The sequence below is a fragment of the Ochotona princeps genome, chromosome 2, assembly GCF_030435755.1.
Source record: "Ochotona princeps isolate mOchPri1 chromosome 2, mOchPri1.hap1, whole genome shotgun sequence".
NCBI lineage: Eukaryota > Metazoa > Chordata > Mammalia > Lagomorpha > Ochotonidae > Ochotona > Ochotona princeps.
Genome location: NC_080833.1, coordinates 19646491 through 19665097, shown reverse-complemented (window position 1 = coordinate 19665097; position 18607 = coordinate 19646491). Strand labels below are relative to the sequence as shown.

Sequence of the window (18607 nt, the reverse complement as noted above, 5' to 3'; positions counted from 1 at the left end):
AGAAAGTTCATGGGCTTGGTCCCTTCTGCCCTTCAAACACACCGATCCTCTGAACCCTAATGAGGAAAATTCGTCCTTTAATATACTTTACACTTTGTTGGGGTGGGATTTTTATACTCCGAATTTAGGAGTCGACGTGATTTAATCTCCACCCCCACTTCACTTGGTCTGCGCCCCGCTGTTTACTCTGATTGCGGAAGTCTCTCGGGTGGAGCTCCCGGGACGGTACCCCTGAGTACGTCTTTTGCGTAGGTATTTAACTGGCATTCCACTCAGGCCAATGGAATGTCTGCAAGGGCCGGGTGGGTGGGGCAGAGAACCAATCAGGGCTCTTGGCGGGGTGTGGTTGCGTCCCGGGGCGGGGAATCGCGTAATGGCGGACACGGGCCGGGCGAGCGCAACTGGGGGCGTAGTGCAGTGAGGGGGGTCCGGCTGTGTGGCAGCCCGCGAGGCGGTTCGCGGGGCCACACCCCGTGTGGAGACGGGGCGTCCGGCCGGCCCTTCTTGTCTCTGAGGGCGACCGCGCGAGGCCAGGTGAGCAACAAGTCCCCTTGGGCGTGCCCCGCGGTGAGGCACGGACCCCGCCGGGGCCGCCCCTTGCGCACCGCGCCGGGTCCCGGGGGAGATGGGGTGCCGCGCCTCTTGCTGCGGACCGGCGGAGGCCGGGCGAGCGGTCAGCGCCTGCTGGCCTCTTCCTTAGTTCCCCCCCACCCCAGCCTGAGCGGGGTGGCCCGAAGTCCCCTCGGAGACTTGGAGGGGCCCGCAAGTGTGAGAGGCCGCCCGAATGTCCCGTCCGGGACTTGGCTTTGCCTCCCGGTCAGTCGGGGTGATCTTGAGCGAGTCACTTCCTTCTGTTGACCTCGGTTTCCCCATTTGTAAAAGCTTTATCGGTGGGCGCAGAAGAGTTGGAGTACCGGCTGTCGTGGGAGGTCCTGGGGCGGGGGAGCAAGTTCGAACCCAGGCCCAGCATCAGTTTCCGTGCCTAGCGGCCTGGCCGGAGACCGGGCCCTTGTGGTTGACAGGAGGGCTTGTGGAGGGAGCAGAGTCGGCCAGAGCGGCTCTCTGGCCGCGCGGGGATGCAGTCGTGGAATGGGTCTTGGGTCTACAGGAATCCCGGAGCTTCAGATGGGATAGTTTTTGAGCTGGTGCCCTGTAGAATCAGGGAACGGGAGCACATCTTTGGAGTCCCTGGGGGGCCGGGGTTGGAATTGAATCAGTCCCCAGTTACAGGAGAGTTCACGTATTGTTCTCTACCATGTCTCTGGTTCTGACTGAGACATTGTATAGCTACTTTTGAGACGTTACACCTAGGAAACCCAAATTTCAGAGGAGTTAAGTCCCTTTTCCAGGGTCACACAGTAAAAGCAGAACTGAATTACGTTAAGGGCAAAGAGTAAGTCACTTAGATCACTTACAAGGCAGGAAGAGGAGGGACGTTTGCTTTGTTATAAACTGAGGGAGAGGGCCGGTCACATCTGACTTGTGGTGGGGAGCCGGGCCGATCTTGATGTCTGGAGGTTTAATTAAGTAGTCCATCCCTGTTGCCCAGCCGTGAGGTGCAAAGGACCAGTCCTAAGTTGTGAAAGTCACTGTGAAGTTAGGAGGCTGGGGAGCCTGGTCTGAATGCTGGTCGCATGGCTTCTAGGAGGAAGTTCACCATCTATTGGTGAGGAGACTTGGAAGGCAGGGCAGGGCGGTGCCAGCCCAGAAGCTTTTTTTTTTTCCTCCTCCCGAGGAAGGTCGGGATTTCTTGGGATGGAAGAAGTTTCCCGTTTGTCAGTTCACATTTCTTACCTCTTGGTACTGTTTGAAACCCCAGTTCTACGAGTCAAGATTGCAGATTTTAGATTAGGAGGTCATTTGGTACTAGGAATTACAGCCTCAAAATTTTCCCCCCAAACCCCAGAGCTTTTGGTTAATCAAGATAGGAGGGGACTGACTGGCTGTGAGTATTGTTCTCATTTGTTAATGGTAGAGAGGAAAATTGGAAAAGGAAGTTGCAGAGAAAGAGGGCGTTTCTTAGTGTGGGAGCCAATATGTATTTCTTTGTTTGAAATTCTAAAACCAGAAAAGCAACAACTAAAGGAGGAAGGAAGGAAAGAGCTGTGAAACTCTTCTTCCTGTTCAGATATCCTTAAGGGCTGTCTGTGTATCCATCCTCTTCCAGAGCCCCACTTGCACAGAGAAGTTTGTGGTAGTTTGTTAGACATGCAGAGCTTGTCTTCTAGAGTGAAATTTTAAGTCTTGAATCCTCTCAGATTAATTTTTGAAAGATCAGAACATTTTACTGAGCATCGTGTTTATCAGTGGATAATTCTTTTACAATCTTTGCCTTTGTTTAACTGTGATTTCAATCAGTGAATTTCAACCCAAGTGGACTTGATTTATTTTTATTTTTTTAAAGATTTATTTATTTTTATTACAAAGTCAGGTATACAGAGAGGAGGAGAGACGGAGAGGAAGATCTTCCGTCTGATGATTTACTCCCCAAGTGAGTGCAATGGCCAGTGCTGTGCCGGTCCGAAGCCGGGAACCAGGAACCTCTTCCAGATCTCCCACACGGGTGCAGGGTCCCAATGCTTTGGGTCATCCTCGACTGCTTTCCCAGGCCACAGGCAGGGAGCTGGATGGGAAGTGGAGCTGCTGGGATTAGAACCGGCGCCCACATGGGATCCCGGGGCATTCAAGGCAAGGACCTTAGCCACTAGGCCATGCTGCCGGGCCCTGGACTTGATTTAGATATTACAGGATGCAAATGTCAGCATTGCTTGAAAAATAAAATGGGGTACTCAGTTTTTTGACATTTGTTGAAAATCTTTTTATATATATATATATATTTCAGGAGTGAATAAGTGGGTGAGTAAGTGTGTGTGTGTGTGAGAGAGAGAGGGAGAGACAATTTTAAGATATTGAACTTATATATGAAGATCTCCCATGATTTTCAATAGTAATAATTTTCAGTAGAAGCTGTATTTCCTTTATAAAAAGAAGTCTTTTAATTAGACAGTCCATATTGGGGCCAAAAGTTCTTGGGACCAGATGTACTCCTGGAATGAGAAATTTTGGGATGTTAGGAAAGAAATATGGTACATGTAGTATGTGCTTTGTGACACCACAGAGAGAGCTGGGCAGCACCCTGTGATCCAGCTGTTTCTCTAGTTAACTTTATGTTCACACTAACTGGGATAATATTGTAAATAACTTGATGCTGTTTCTTATGTCTTGCCACCAAATGAATAATGAAAAGTTTGTCACAAGAATTTTGGAATTAAAGTGAAAGAATTGTAGGCCTCTGGGTAAAACTTAAATGATGATAAGAACAATTATAGGAAAAAATAGTATTTAAAAGTCACGGGTCCTGGGGGCTGTTCTAGTGGCTCAGTTGACTCATCTTTCACCTGCAGTGATGACATCTTATATGGAAGCTGGTTCAAGTCCTGGCTGCTCCACTTCCCATCTGCCTCCCTGCTGATGTGCCTGACAAAGCAGTGGAAACGACCCAAGTGCTTGAGACCCTATAGCCATGTGGGAGACTTGGAGGAGGCTGCTGGCTCCTGGCCCATACAGCTCTAGCCATTGTGGCCACTTGGGGAGTGAACCAGTCCAGCAATGCATGATCTTTCTCTGTCTCTCCTTTTCTCTTTGTAAATCTTCCTGTCCAATAAAAATAAAGTCATAGGTCCTAAAGACCATATTCTATACTAGAAATCTTTTTTCATTTCTAGCATGTGAAAATCTTGCTCAAGTGTGCCTGATGTATGATTTTCTTTACATACCAAAAATGTGTATTTTAATATTCTTACTGGTCTTTGGTTGAAGTGTTAGGATGACATCCTCCACCCCTTTTAAAATATTAACTTATTAGAGTCTTTGCTCATCACTTTTTGTATCGTAATTATGAGTATTCTACCTTTTTCCATGTAATTCAGAGAAAGGTGAATTGGGTGAGGGTCTGTAGATTCATGCTTAAAGCTGACTTTTCCCTTCAGGGTGGTCTTTAGTATAAGATAATACTACTGGATGGGACTTGGACCAAAATTTTCTTTGCTTTTAATGCACAAAGGTTTCATAAATTGTATGTTTTCATCAGCATTTTACTAAAATGTGTAACTCAGGATAGTTTTATTCTTGAGTTGTTTTATTTGAAAGACATAGCATCAGAGAGAGAGAGAAACAGAGGGAGAAAGAGATTGAGATCTTCTATCCATTGGTTTGGTCTCCAAATGCCTGCAGCACCCAGGGCTGGGCCCAGTCAGAGCCAGGAGCCCTGCTCCCTCCAGGTCCCCATGTGGGTGGCAGGAGCCCGGGGCCTCAAGATCTCCTGGTGCCTTCCATGTACATTAGCAGAGAGCTAGATGGGGAATGGAGCCACTGATACTTGAGCATCTTGTGATTTAAAAAATTTGTTTGTTTGAAAGATAAAGTGGTAGAGAGGATTGATTAATCCTCAATCCACTGACTCATCATCCCCTCAACTGCCCCAAACGTTAGTGCTTTCGGCTGAACCCAGAGCATGGTATTCCATCTAGGTCTTCCACATGTAGGCTGTGTTCTGCTTTTTGGGCTGTGTTAATAGGGAACTTGGATTGGAAGTGGAGCGTCGGGAATGGAACCAGCATTCATACGGGATGCTGGCATTGCAGACAGCAGCTTGTTATGCTGCTCCACAGCACCAGTTCCCAAATAAATAAGAAAATATTAGAAACAGTACCAACATATCTAACAGTTGGCAGGTCCATATCCAGTCAGCTCACTGTTGGCACTGTGCAAATATGAATACCTTCAATTTTTGACCTAGGCAGAATTGGAGGCAGTCTGTGTCAAACTGAAAGTTTGTTTACTCTTTGAGTTGTGGCCCTACCAAAATTGATTACAGTGGCAATTGCTAAATTAGGAATAGATAGAAATGGAGAATTCTTGATTTGGGAGGGAGGTGGACTACTGGGCACCTGGGAAAGAAAGGGAAAGTTGTCATTTGATTAGGTTTACAATACATAGTACGTTGTGTGGCATATAGTTGATGTGCTAGCTTATTATTTATTTGTAAAAAAAAAATGTTTATTAGAAAGGCAGAGTGATACAGAAAAGGGGATCTTCTGTCTGTTGCCTTGCTCCCCCAGTGTTCCCGACAGCCAGGGTTGGTCCAGGCTGAGACCAGGGGTCCCAGAGCTCAGTTTGGGTCTGTCACAGGTCACAGGAACTCAGGTACCTGAGCCATCAGTGCTGCCTCCTGGGGGTGTGTGTTAGCAGGAAGTTGGAGTCAGAGGAGAGCTGGGACCTAGCCCCAGGCCGGCAGGATGTGAGGGTCGTGAGCAGGGGAGGCTTCACCGCTATGCCACAGTGTCTGCCCCGACACCAGCAGTGATGAAGCATCCATTCTGGTCTCTACCCCTAGGTGACAGTGGCACCCTCCTCCCACCTGAGTTGTAGCTGAAGTGTTTCCAGGCGTGTCACATGTACCCCAGGGGGACAGAGTTTCCCTCTTAGTGCCACTGTATTAGCAGCAGTGGGGGTGGGGGAGGAGGAAGTGAGTGTAGATCTCCTCAGATACTGTTCTGCTTTTATTCCTTCTTTTTGGTTATACAGTCTCTTGTCTCACTTTCAATAAGAAAGGAAAACGAGGGAAGTCAAGAGTTTTATTCTCTTCAAATTTTATTTTATTCATTTAAAATATATTAGAGCAGTGCAGATAGCTGAATTATTTATGCAGATTTATGTAAATTCAATTTCTGTCACTGATTAAGATTAGATTGAGGAAAGCACTACTAGAATATTATTAACTAGCAAGAAGGCTGTCTCAAAAACAGTAGTGGATAAGTTTAACACCTAAAGAATAACCAGTATTTTTTTTTTTTCTGTACAAATTATTCTCATTTATTTTAGAGACAGAGACAAAGGTCTTCTATTCACTGCTTCACTCCCCAAGTGCCTGCAGCAGCTGGAGCCTGGCCAGGCTGAAGCCAGGAGCCAGGAACTCTATCTTGGCCCCTTCTTGTAGATGATAGCGACCCAAATATTTGAGTTATCACCTCCTGCTTTCCGATGGTGTACACTGGCAGGAGATTGGAATTGGAAGCAGACCCAGTCCTTCCAATATGAGCTATGGGGCTCCTCGGCGACTTTTTATTGGCTGTATTAAATACCTGTCCTGCTGCTTGTGCTTTGTAGCTAAGATTTATTTTTTTTGATGATGCTGCATAGATACTCTATAACTGCAAAAAAAAAAAAAAAGGCATTTTAGGTGGTGAGCATGCTTTCTCTAATTTCTGTATTTTTTATATTATGGTGATTGGTCAAGGCAATAGTCCTTGGTTTCTTTGGGCATTCATAAATTATTGACAAGGTAGTAGTAACATTTGGCCAATCCTCTGCGATGTAACTTTGTAATCATTCATGTCTTAATTACCGTTAAGGTGAAGCTGAATGAATGTTTTTTTTTCTGTTCCATTTGAAGTTATGAATGGTATTCTAGAGAATTCAAATGTATAGTTATGAATAGTATCTCAGAATAGTTACCATTTATGCAAATGAAACACACTTCTTAACTTAGAAACCAAACAGAATTGAATTAGAAAAGAGAAAGAGTAGAAACAAGAATTGTTGTATGCTTACAAGAGGAAGTAGTGTACAGATATAGAAGTATCTCAGAAAAATTACTTTTCATCATGATTTCAACATACTAATAAAATAAACAGTTTGGGATTCCTGGGGAAGGCTTTGCCTGTGTTGTTTCTTTTCAAGCTTTAATGTGGAGAAGTCTGAGATACCCTCTCTTTTTGTAAGATTAATTTCAGTTAAAATCAATTTTCCTAGTTTTAGAAAAAAAGAGGCCCTTTTGAGAAAGTAGTGGTTCAAGTCAGTTGTACTTTGAGTGGAAATTTAAACTTGGTATTCAACAATTAATGATTCTTACTTTCAAGTATTTTGAATTTGAACTTTTCTTTCCCTCCTAATTATGCCATCGTTCTAGCAAGTATTCAATCTGAGAACACTGTTTCAAGTAAGATTTTGAGAAATTGTGTTTAACCCTGTAGAAGGTCTTGTGGGTTATGCTCATTGATATTCCCTTCCTTTCACAATTGAGAACTATAAGTGAATTTACCTTTATAGATTATTGATGGTCTTTAAAATAAGATATTGCCTTAACCAAAGATTATGAGAAGTATAAGGCCAATTTTGCAGGACTGATGTTGTGGCATAGTGCAGTAAGGTACTGCTTGTGTCATTGGCATTTCGGGTTTTGGCTGCTCCTGCCTACTAATGCACCTAAGAAAGCAGCAGAAGGTGGCTCAAGTGTTTGAGCGCCTGCCACCCACCAGGCCTGGATAGGCTTCATGCTGGCCTAGTATTGGCCATTTTGGCCATTTAGCGGAATGAATATTCAGGTAGAAGATATTTGTGTGTTTGTTTCTTCTCTGTGACTCTGCCTTTCAAATAAATAAATCTTAAGGAAGAAGACCGATTTTAGCACCTTTAACTTTGCATTTGAGAGGTAAAGAGAGAACTGTCAGCTAGATTAACTTCTCAAATGTGTGGAACAGCTAGAACTGGGTCAAGCTGGGAGCTAGGAACTCAGTGCAATTCTTCCACATGACTGGTAGGAACCTGGTGACTTCCGCCATCACCACTGCCTCCCAGGGCCTGCTGCAGCAGACAACAAATCACTAGCTGGAGCTAGGGGTCAGATCGAAGCACGGTGATGTGGGAATTGGGTACCTTGATGAGCATCTAAACTGTCATGCTAATTGCCTGTCCTCTAAAGAGACAGACAGGAGGAACTTCCGTCTGCTGATTCACTCCCTGGAGCTGAGCTGATCCGAAGCCAGGAGCCAGGAACTTCATCCAGTCTTCCACGCAGGTGCAAGGTGCCAAGGCTTTAGGACCTCCTCAACTGCTTTCCCAGGCCACAGGCTTAGAGCTGAAAGGGAAGTGGGGCTGCTGGGATTAGAACTGGCACCCATATAGAATCCCATTAGGTGCAAAGCGAGGACTTTATCTGTTAGGATACTGCGCCTGGCATATATAAATATATCTTAAAACAAATATATATATACATACAAATATATATATATTTGTTTTAATATTTAAGATTTATTTATTTTTATTTGAAAGATAGATTTACAGAGCGAAGGAGATACAGAAAGATCTTCTGTCTGCTGGTTCACTCCCCAGATGGCTGCAATGGCCAGAGCTAAGATGATGCAAAGCCAGGACCCAGAAACTTCTTGCAGGTCTTCCGTGCAGGTGCAGGGTCCCAAGACCTTGGGTCATTCTCTACTGTTTCCCCAGGCCACGAGCAGGGAGCTGAAGCCTATATTCCCTATCAGAGCACCTGTGTTTCCCAACTTTGGCACCTGACTCCAACCTCCACTAGTGCTTTATCCCGGTCTCCTATGTGAGTTCAGGTACTCAAGTGTCTAAACCATTTTTTGCTCCTTTTCCCAGGCACATTAGCAGGGAACTGAATCGGAATGGTGTAGCCAGGACTTAAACTTGCATGTATATGGGGTGCTGGCATTGCAGGTGTTGGCTAAATTTTTATATGTAGTTTGTTTTTGTTTCTCATGTCCTACATTCACTTGTTTTAAAAAACTCCTTGAAATTGCAGAGATTGCAACAAAAACATGCTCATTGCAACAAATGATACAATCATAAAATAATCACGAGTGAAAATATCCTCAGATTTTTATTTCTGCCTTTTTTCAATTATGAAAATAAGGAATGCTTTTACTACAAACATAAATAAGAAAATTGGGCTGACATTGGTGTAGTAGATAAAGCTACCACTTGTCTTGCCAATATCCCATGTGGGCTCCAGTTAATATTCTTCCTGCTACACTAATGATTCAGCTTCCTGCTAATAGCTTGGGAAAAGCAGTTGGGGATGAACCAAGTGTTTGGGCCCCTGCCACCCATGTGGGAGACCTGGAGGAAGCTTCTGGTTCCTGGCTTAGGTGCAGCTCAGCCCTGGCCATGGTGACCATTGTGGAAAAGAACCAGCAGGTAGAAGGTCTCTCTATCCCTATCTTTCCCTCTAACTCTGAATCTCAAATGAATACATGAATCTTTATTTATTTATGTATTTATTTTTATTATTATTGGAAGGGCAGATTTACAGAGAGAAGGAGAGACAGAGAAATATCTTCTATTTGCTGATTCACTCCCCAAATGGCCACAGCTGCCAGAGATGAGCTGATCTGAAACCAGGAGCCAGGAGCTTCCTCCTGGCCTTCCATGCAGGTGCAGGTTCCCAGGGCACTGGACCATCCTCTGTTGCTTTCCCAGGCGACAGACAGGGAGTTGGAAGGGAATAGGAGCAGCTGGGACACAAACCAGTGCCCATGTGGAGTTTTGGTGCGTGCAAAGTGAGCATCTAACTACTGAGCCATTGTGTTGGGCCCTCAACTCTAAGTTTTAAACAAGATTTATTTATTGGAATGGCAAAGTTATAGACAGTTCCTTCTATAAGGGAGATAAAGAGATCTCCCACTGGGTAATTCCCCAAAAGGTCAAATCCGTTTGAATCTCCCTTGTGGATGGCAGGTGTTGTCTTCCATCGCTTTACCAGGCACATTAGCAGGGAGTTGAATCTGGAGTGGAGCATCCTGGTCTTGAACTGGCGCTCATGTGGGATGTCAGTGTTTTAGGTGGTGGCTTAATGTGCTGTGCTGTATGCTGGCCCGCTATTTGTATCTGTCTATTACTGTATATCTACATCTGTGTTTTTAATAGATTTGAGAGACTTAGCTCTCATTTGCCGGCTTACTCCTTAAATGCCTGCAGTGACTAGGGCTGGGATAGGACTGAAGCCAGGAGCTAGAAACTCATTTAGGTCTTCCACAAGGATGGCCGAAACTTAGTGACTTAAACCATCAGCACTGCCTTCCAGGGTCTGCACTAGTGGAGGTTGAAATCAGTTACCACAGCTAGGAAATCCAGGTGCTTTGAAAGGGAATATAGTTGTGTTAGCTGGTGTGTGTGTTGTTTTAATGGTAAAAAACAAAAACTGTACATTTAGATTTACTCAACTGTATTTAGCTTAGATAGTTGCAGTTTTGTTGGCAGTATCAAAAACATCATTGTCTCGAATGAGTTGAACATAATGTATGCCCTTTTCTCTACGTTAGGCCTGAAGAAAATGTTGACTTAGGCCACTTCATATCACAGAGCTTCTCTTTCTCTTTCTTGCTCACTTGCTCTATTTTAAGATTTTCTTTATTTGAAAGACAGAGTTAGAGGGCCTGTGCAATGAATGGCTCAGTGGCTAAATCCTCACCTTGCTCATGTTGGAGGATCCCATATGGGCCCTAGTTTGTGTCCTGGCTTCTCGACTTCTCATCCAGCTCCCTGCTTGTGGCCTGGAAAAGCAGTAGAGGATGGCTCAAGACCTTGGGACCTTGGCTCAGTTCCTGCCATCGTGGCCACTTAGGGAGTGAACCAGTGGACAGAAGATCTTTCTCTTTGTCTTCCTTTTCTATAAATCTGCCTTTGCAATGAAAATAAATAAAGCTTTCTTTTTTTTTTAAAGATTTATTTATTTATTTATTTATTTATTTTATTACAAAGTCAGATATACACAGAGGAGGAGAGACAGAGAAGAAGATCTTCCGTCCGATGATTCACTCCCCAAGTGAGCCGCAAAGGGCCGGTGCGCGCCAATCCGAAGCCGGGAACCAGGAACTTCTTCCGGGTCTCCCACATGGGTGCAGGGTCCCAAAGCATTGGGCCATCCTCGACTGCTTTCCCAGGCCACAAACAGGGAGCTGGATGGGAAGTGGAGCTGCCGGGATTAGAACCGGCGCCCAAATGGATCCCGGTGCATTCAAGGCGAGGACTTTAGCCACTAGGCCACGCCGCTGGGCCCCAAATAAAGCTTTCTTTCTTTTTTAAGGAAGGGAGGAAAGAAGGAAGGAAGAAAGGAAAGAAAGTTAGGGAGAGGGATGGGGGAGAAAGAATCTTCTATTTATTGCTTCAATGGCCAGAGCTGGGCTGGTCTGAAGCCTGGAGCCAGGAGCTTGCTCCAGGTTTCTCACATGGGTGCATTCTCCACTGCTTTCCCAGGCATGTTAGCAAGGAACTGGCTCAGAAGTAGACCATTCAGGACTTGAGTTGATACCCATATGGGATGCCCATGTCTCAGGTGAAGACTTTACCCACTATGCCACAGGTCAGCTCCCCTGGAGCTTCTTCACAGCCTGTTTGGTCTGATGCTTGGACTGGCTTGACCTTGCATGGTGAGCATGAGCGTGTTGCCTTCTGCCTTCCTCAAGACGACTCTGGTCAGGTTTGTTTCTCCTGGATCTACTCTTAGGTCTGTGGCCTGCCCTTGGAGACGCTGAGGGTGTGAAGGGCAGGGATCTGTGGAGCTGCCTTCGTGGCCGGCAAAGTGACAGGAGTGCCTGTTTTCACCTTCACTGTTGTCTAGGTAAGAAGGCAAAATTCTGCTGACTATAGCTTTCTGGATGGGACTGCTTATGGGGAAGGCCTGAACATGTCAACTTTGAAATTTAGAGTTGTTACTCTAAATGAGTAGTTTTGGAAATCTTACCGATGTCTTTGAATTATGTTTATATTCTGTACTGCCCACCTGAGTAATGAGTTTTATTTGTTTACTGCATTCTGTAGTAAACTGTTAGATTTTGTCGGCTCAAATAAAAATAGTAGTTGCGTGTAGTGAATATATACTGTGTTCGTAACTTGCCCATGGTCACACAGCTAAGCCAACTGGGACTAGAATTCAAAACTCCTGTCTTCTTAATTCTAAAATTTGGGTTTAAAATGTTCCAAAATGTGTTTCATTGTTTCTTTAGATTTCTAACTGCTTCATAACTTCTGAGGTTTGATGCAGAAGTATCTATGTACCATTTCACACCCTTTTTGCTTCATATTAAAGTGTCTTTTATATTTTCTGAAAAAATCTGTGCTTACCCAGAAGCCCCTCTCTCTTTTGGTCTTTTCCAGTACCTTGCTATGCCTATGCTGTGATGACCATAGCTGCACGTTCTATTCTAGGTACAGATACACTTTGGTTTGTACAAGGATAGGATAATGTGTTCTGTTTCCAGAGCTTTCAGAATAGCTGCCAGCCTCTTGCTGCCTCTGTGGAGCTGCGATCAGGACACAGTCAAGAGACTGCAGCCCCTTTCCTGGGTTCTACAGGTAGCTCCAGCTCATCATCGCATAATTACAGTTTGTAGTGTTTTTCCATTACTGAGTTACCTTAGCTTACTTTTGTCTGCTTGAAAGCTGTTTTCCACATTTCTGGACACATATAATCTTGTACCATCATACTTTGTTACTGTAGAATTCTCCGTAAACTGGGAAGGCGTCCCTAGATCACGTTCTTTCTAGATAATTTCTGAAAATGTTGATTGTGATAGGTTTCAGCTTCAGTCCCGGGGTGCCCTTTGTTTATACATCTGTGTAGAGCAGACACTATCACAGCTCTCTGCTGTTTGTTGCTAAGTGGAATTTCTGTGTGAAGGGAAAAATTGGCCCTCCCACCCCCTGCTGCTGCTTTTTTTGTGCTGTTTTGAGCACCTTTAGAGCAGTTTTAAAATTCCGTCCATTTTGTTTTCACTCATTATGTATCTTATTTCACATGTGTATGTATGTTACCCAGTGTCTGGCAAACAGCAGATTCTCTGTAAACCTTTGTCATATTAATGTTCAACAGTAGGGTGATGTTCAATATTGGGTTATTTAACATTCAGCAGAATTTTGGATACTGATTGTATGCCAGATACAATAAAGTATACCTTATTCAAAATACTTGGGACCAGAAGTGTTGCAGATTTTGGATGTTTCTAGATTTTGCTATGGGCCAGGGCTGAAGTCAGAAAATGAGAACTCAGTGCAGGTCTCCTCTGCAGGTAGTAGGAGCTTAGCTTTTGAGCCATCCTGCTGCCTCTCAGGGTCCAGGCTCTTTCTCCTTATCATTATTCCCTAAACAGTGTGGCGTAACAGTTATGTGGTATTTACCTTGCATTTTGTCTTGTAAGTAATCCAGAGAGTATGTAGGAGGATGTGCGTGGATTAAGTACAGACTTTTAATATAAGGGATTTGAGCATCTGCAGATTTTGGTTTTTGTGGGGGTTTCTAGAATCAGTCTCTCATGGTTATTAAGGACAATCATATTTAAAATTTGATAAGTTTTTGGGCCCGGCGGCGTGGCCTAGCGGCTAAAGTCCTCGCCTTCAACACGCCGGGATCCCATATGGGCACCGGTTCTAATCCCGGCAGCTCTACTTCCCATCCAGCTCCCTGCTTGTGGCCTGGGAAAGCAGGAGAGGACAGCCCAAGGCTTTGGGACACTGCACCCATGTGGGAGACCTGGAAGAGGTTCCTGGTTCCTGGCTTCAGATCCACGCGCACCGGCCCGTTGCGGCTCACTTGGGGAATGAATCATCGGACGGAAGATCTTCCTCTGTCTCTCCTCCTCTCTGTATATCCGGCTTTCCAATAATAATAAAATCTTAAAAAAAAAATTCGATAAGTTTTTGTTAAGATTTATTTATTTTTATTGGAAAGTCAGATGTACAGAGAGGAAGAGAGAGGAAGATCTACATTTAAGGTGAGGATTTTAGCTGCTAGGCTACCGCACTGGGCCCAGATAAGTTTTGATATGTGTATACCACTATGGTCAAGATAATGACACACCCATCACCCCAACCATCTTCCCCTGTCCCTTGTGCAGTCACTTCTGCTCTTCTCCCCCCTACCATTCCACAGGCAACCTCTGATCTGATTCTTTCACTGTGAAGTAGATTGCGTTTTTTAGAGTTTACATTAATAGAATCATTAGAATGTGCTCATTTGAAGGGTGTCTGGCTTTCATTTAGGATAATTGTTTTAAAATTCATCCATGTTGGTGCATATATCAATAGTTCATTCTTTATTGCCATTTTATAATTCATTATATGAATATCAATTTGATTATCAGTTCATCTCTTGATGGACATTTAAGTTGTTTCCAGTTTTAGACTACTATAAATCTGTTATAACAATTTGTGTTCAGGTGTTTATATGGGTAATAATATTTTTTAAAATAGAAGATATTTGTCCCCAAAAATCACTCATTAGTTTTTAAACAGTATTTATTTTGAAAGTCAGTATGATGAGAGAATCGGCGAGGGAAGGAGGGTTTCTATCTGCTGGTTCATCCCCCAAAATGCTGCCATAGCTGTGGCTGGGCAAACAAACCAGGAGCTAAATCTGTGTTGCTCGTGTGGGTGCAGGGGCCTAAGCATTTGGACTCTTTCACTGCTTTTTTCAGGGTGTTAGCAGCCAGGACACAAACCAGCACCATATGGGATGCCAGAGTTGCAGGTGGTGGGTTCACTTGCTGCATCACAATGCAAGACCTCTTCATTTCAAAATTATTTATTTAAGAGACGGAGACAGCTCCCATCCATTGTCTCACTGCCTAAATGACCATACCAGGTGAGGCTGGGCTCTGGGCCAGGACTGAAGTCAGGTTGCCTCCGCAGGTGGTAGAAGCTTAGCTCCACTGTTTGAGCCATCACTGCTGCCTCTCAGGGTCTGCAGTGGCAGAAAGCTGGACTGAGGAGCCAGAGCTGGGTATTGGCTCATGGCACTCCAACATGGAACACGGGTATCCTACCTGGTGCCCTGGGTGCAGAGTTAAATGTCTGCCCCTGTGTTTTGGTGTTTGTTTGAAGAGCCATTTATTTATTTGAAAGAGAGAGAGGGAGAGACCAAGAGAAAGAGATCTTCATTCCACTGATTTACTCCCCAAACGTCTGCAATGGCTGGAATCTCCATCAGGTCACTCATATGGGTGGCAGGAACCCAAGTATTTGGCCCATTTTCTGTTGTTTTCCTAGGTACATTAGCAGAAAATTGGACTGGAAGAGGAGTACCTAGAGCTTGAGCCTTGTGCTCCTAGGGGATGCTGTCATTGTAGGTGGTGGCCACAGTACCAGCCCTATCTGTTTCTTTTTGTAAATCAACTCCTAATAATTGTACATATTTAAGGAGAATAATGTGATAGTTCAGTACATGTACACAGTGTACAAATCATTAGCATTTTCATTTGCTTAAACTTCTATCATTTTTTAACATCAATAGTATCCTTGTATTTATTTATTTAGTTAGTTTTTTATTAATTACATTGCATTATGTGACACAGTTTTATAGGCACTGGAATTCCCCCCTCCCATCCCCAATCCCTCCCCCCCATGGTGGATTTCTCCACTTTGTTGCATTACCACAGTTCAAGTTCAGTTGAGATTCTTTCATTGCAAGCATATACCAAGCATGGAGACCAGCATCTTATTGTCCAGATAAGTTCAACGGCTTCTTGGGGAGACCATCTCTGGTCTGAAGGTAGAGCCGGCAGAGTATCATCCCAATCAATTAAAAGCCCCAACATAACATCAGCCACAATTTGTAACGTTATGGAATTAATTGACATAGTATTGAGTAACCAATATGTTAAAAGAAGAAGAAAGAAAGAAAAGAAAAAAAATGCAAGTTCTTAACTACATCCTATGCCTTCTTCATTAACATTTCAATTTTAGTTTATATACAACCGGGTTCTATACACCTTAAAAAGGTTATAGATTATTGTCAGCTGTCTCATGTCTATTTTCATTATAGTATTTAGCATTTTATAGTGTTGAAGCATGATTTTGCTGAACCTGGCTGTTTTTTGGGTAGTCTAGACTGGCTTATAACTCTAACAAGACATATGTCAACAGTTTAGGTGCAGAACAGTTTTAGGAGGGGTGTGCAGAGAAATCCTCAGTACCCTAGTGAGGAGTAACTAATCTCTGTGTCCCACCTAGTAAGGTATGTGTGAGTCCACACTGACCGTTTCCTGTCTGATTCTAAGCTTTCATTGTTGTTCTCTATCTATTCTAGATTCTTTTGTTTATTTATTTGTTTGTTTGTTTTGAGGGGTTTCTGGAGCGATCCTGATGGTCATTGCTAGAGAGGGTGGGGACCCAAAATTGGAACCAAGCAAGGACCAGAGAAAGCTCCCTTCCCTAGTCCTGAAGGAACTTTACTGTTCTTGTGTTTCTGCAGACCGCTCAGGGCTCCTGGCTATAGTTCCGATGTCCTTGGATCCTACAAGGAAGGATTTGGACTTCTTCCATCCCGTGGGGTAGATCCAGATGGGGGTGGGTGACCTCAGAGTTCTTGGTCTCCGAAGGCACTCTAATTTCCCGTGGTCACCTTGGCATTTGGGATGTAGTCCTTGGTGCCCATACTGATAGTCCTTGGTGAGGGTCTAGGAGTCCTGAGGGTTGGGATACAAACCTCCTCCTGTTCTATCATTTCCTTGTGTAGGGAACCTTCAAAGTCCTCTTCTATTTTTCATAAAATATGTAAGTGTGAAACATCTATAGGCAAGATCACTTAAACTGCAAATATAGTTTTATTTCCTTCTTGGCAATCTGGGTGCTTTTCTTTCTTGCCTGATTACCCTGGATAGAACCTACAGTCCAGTGTTAGACAGAGGTGGTGAGGGTGGGTGTCTAATCTTGTTTCTCATCTTCAGTCTTTCATCATCAATTGTGATGTTAAGCAAAGTTTTTTTTCATAGATGCAGATTTTTGTCAGGTTGAGAAAATTCCTTTCTCTTCCTGTTTTGTTGAGTCCATTTTAATCATAGTTCAGGGGCTAATGTGATGGCTCAACTGGCTAATCCTCTGCCTGCAAGTGCCGAGATCCCCTATGGGCACTGGTTTGTATCCCAGCTGCTCCACTTCCAATCTGACTCCCTGCTTGTGGCCTGCGGAAGCAGCAGAGGATGGCTTAGGGCCTTAGGACCCTGCACCTGGAGGAAGCTCCTGGCTCCTGGTTTTGAATGGGCTCAGCTCCACTCTGGTCATTGGGGCCATTGGGGAAGTGAATTAACAGATGTAAGATGTTCATCTGTCTCTCCTTCTTTCTGTAAATATACCTTTCTGATAAAAATAAATAAATCAGGCCCAGTGCAATAGCATAGCGGTCAAAGTCTTTGCCTTGAACGCACCGGGATCCCATATGGTTGCCGGTTCTAATCCCGGCAGCCCTGCTTCCCATCCAGCTCCCTGCTTGTGACCTGGGAAAGTAGTTGAGGACGGCCCAAAGCCTTGGGACTCTCCACCTGTGTGGGAGACCTGGAAGAAGCTCCTGGCTTCGGATCAGCTCAGCTCCGGCCATTGAGGCCACTTGGGAAGTGACTTATGGGATGGAAGATCTTCCTCTCTGTCTCTTGTCTTCTCTGTATGTATATCTATGCTATCGCACCGGCCCTGATTTTCATTTTTAAAAGATTAATCGGGCCCGGCGGCGTGGCCTAGCGGCTAAAGTCCTCGCCTTGAACGCCCCGGGATCCCATATGGGCGCCGGTTCTAATCCCGGCAGCTCCACTTCCCATCCAGCTCCCTGCTTGTGGCCTGGGAAAGCAGTTGAGGACGGCCCAATGCATTGGGACACTGCACCCGAGTGGGAGACCCGGAGGATGTTCCTGGTTCCCGGCATCGGATCGGCGCGCATCGGCCCGTTGCGGCTCACTTGGGGAGTGAATCATCGGATGGAAGATCTTTCTCTCTGTCTCTCCTCCTCTGTGTATATCTGGCTGTAATAAAAATGCATAAATCTTAAAAAAAAAAAAAAAAAAAAAAAAAAAAAAAAAAAAAAAAAGATTAATCTACTTGCTATAAAAAGAATAGGTTCTCTGGAAGCAGGAGTTGTTTGAGGTGGGTAACAGAAAGCTTTTACTGAAGTCCAGATAATGGTGGAGGCTCAAGCAGGGTTGGTGGAGACAGAGAGATGTGGCGTATTTTGAGTGTATTTCGTTTGTGTTGATGAGTTATATATGTGGTTCATGGAAGAAAACAATCACTGAGCATGGCTTCTTCTTTTGTTGTTATTTTTAAATTAATTCTGCTTGGAAGATGAAGGGACCGTGAGAAAATTTTATTTTAAAATATAAAGTATACTTATATGTGTATGAGTGTGTGAACATGGCTTCTCTGGAATCCCTTAGCTTTCAAGACACAATGTTATTCTGGTTCTCCTTCTGTCTTCCTGATCCTCTTTTGTCAGTCTGCGTTGTCCTCTGACGTTGCTACTTACTTCATTCTTTTGTATTGGGAGGCCATCTGCCTTGGTATCTTTTTTTTTGAAAAGCAGAATAACAGAAATCTTCCTTCTACTGTGCACTCCCAAAATGTCCACAACAACAGGCGCTAGGCCAGACCAGAGCTAGGAGCCAAGAACTCTACCCAGATCTCCCTTGTGGGTGGCAGGAACCCAAGTACTTAAAGTACAGGGTGGCTGGGATTCAAACCAGGGGCTCTGCTGTGGGATGCGGATGTTCCAAGTAGCAGCGTAGCCAGCTGTACTGCAATGCCTGCCTGCCTGCCTGTCCTGCTCTTCTGTCTTTAATTGTGACCTCTATATGTAGCTCCCATATCTATTTCGACGTCTGAGCTCTAATTCCAGAATTCCTGTCGTACCACCCTTTGCTGTCCTGTCTGCACGTCTAGCTTTTCCTGCCCTTCTGCTTCTGGGACAGTTTAATCAGGTTGTTACAATTTGTGAGAAGTTTAAGGATAGATTTTGTAACATTGTAAAAACTCATTTCTTTAT

The 18607-nt window shown here is 44.3% G+C and overlaps 1 protein-coding gene across 1 annotated transcript in view; it reads left to right on the top strand.

The window, feature by feature from the left end:
• Positions 1 to 360: 360 nt before the first annotated feature.
• Positions 361 to 18607, top strand: part of WASF2 (WASP family member 2) — an 84499-nt gene continuing 66252 nt past the window's right edge. The window contains exon 1 of the mRNA XM_004592195.2: positions 361 to 534. The gene's annotated coding sequence lies outside the window, so the exon portion shown is untranslated. The remainder of the gene's footprint in view (positions 535 to 18607) is intronic.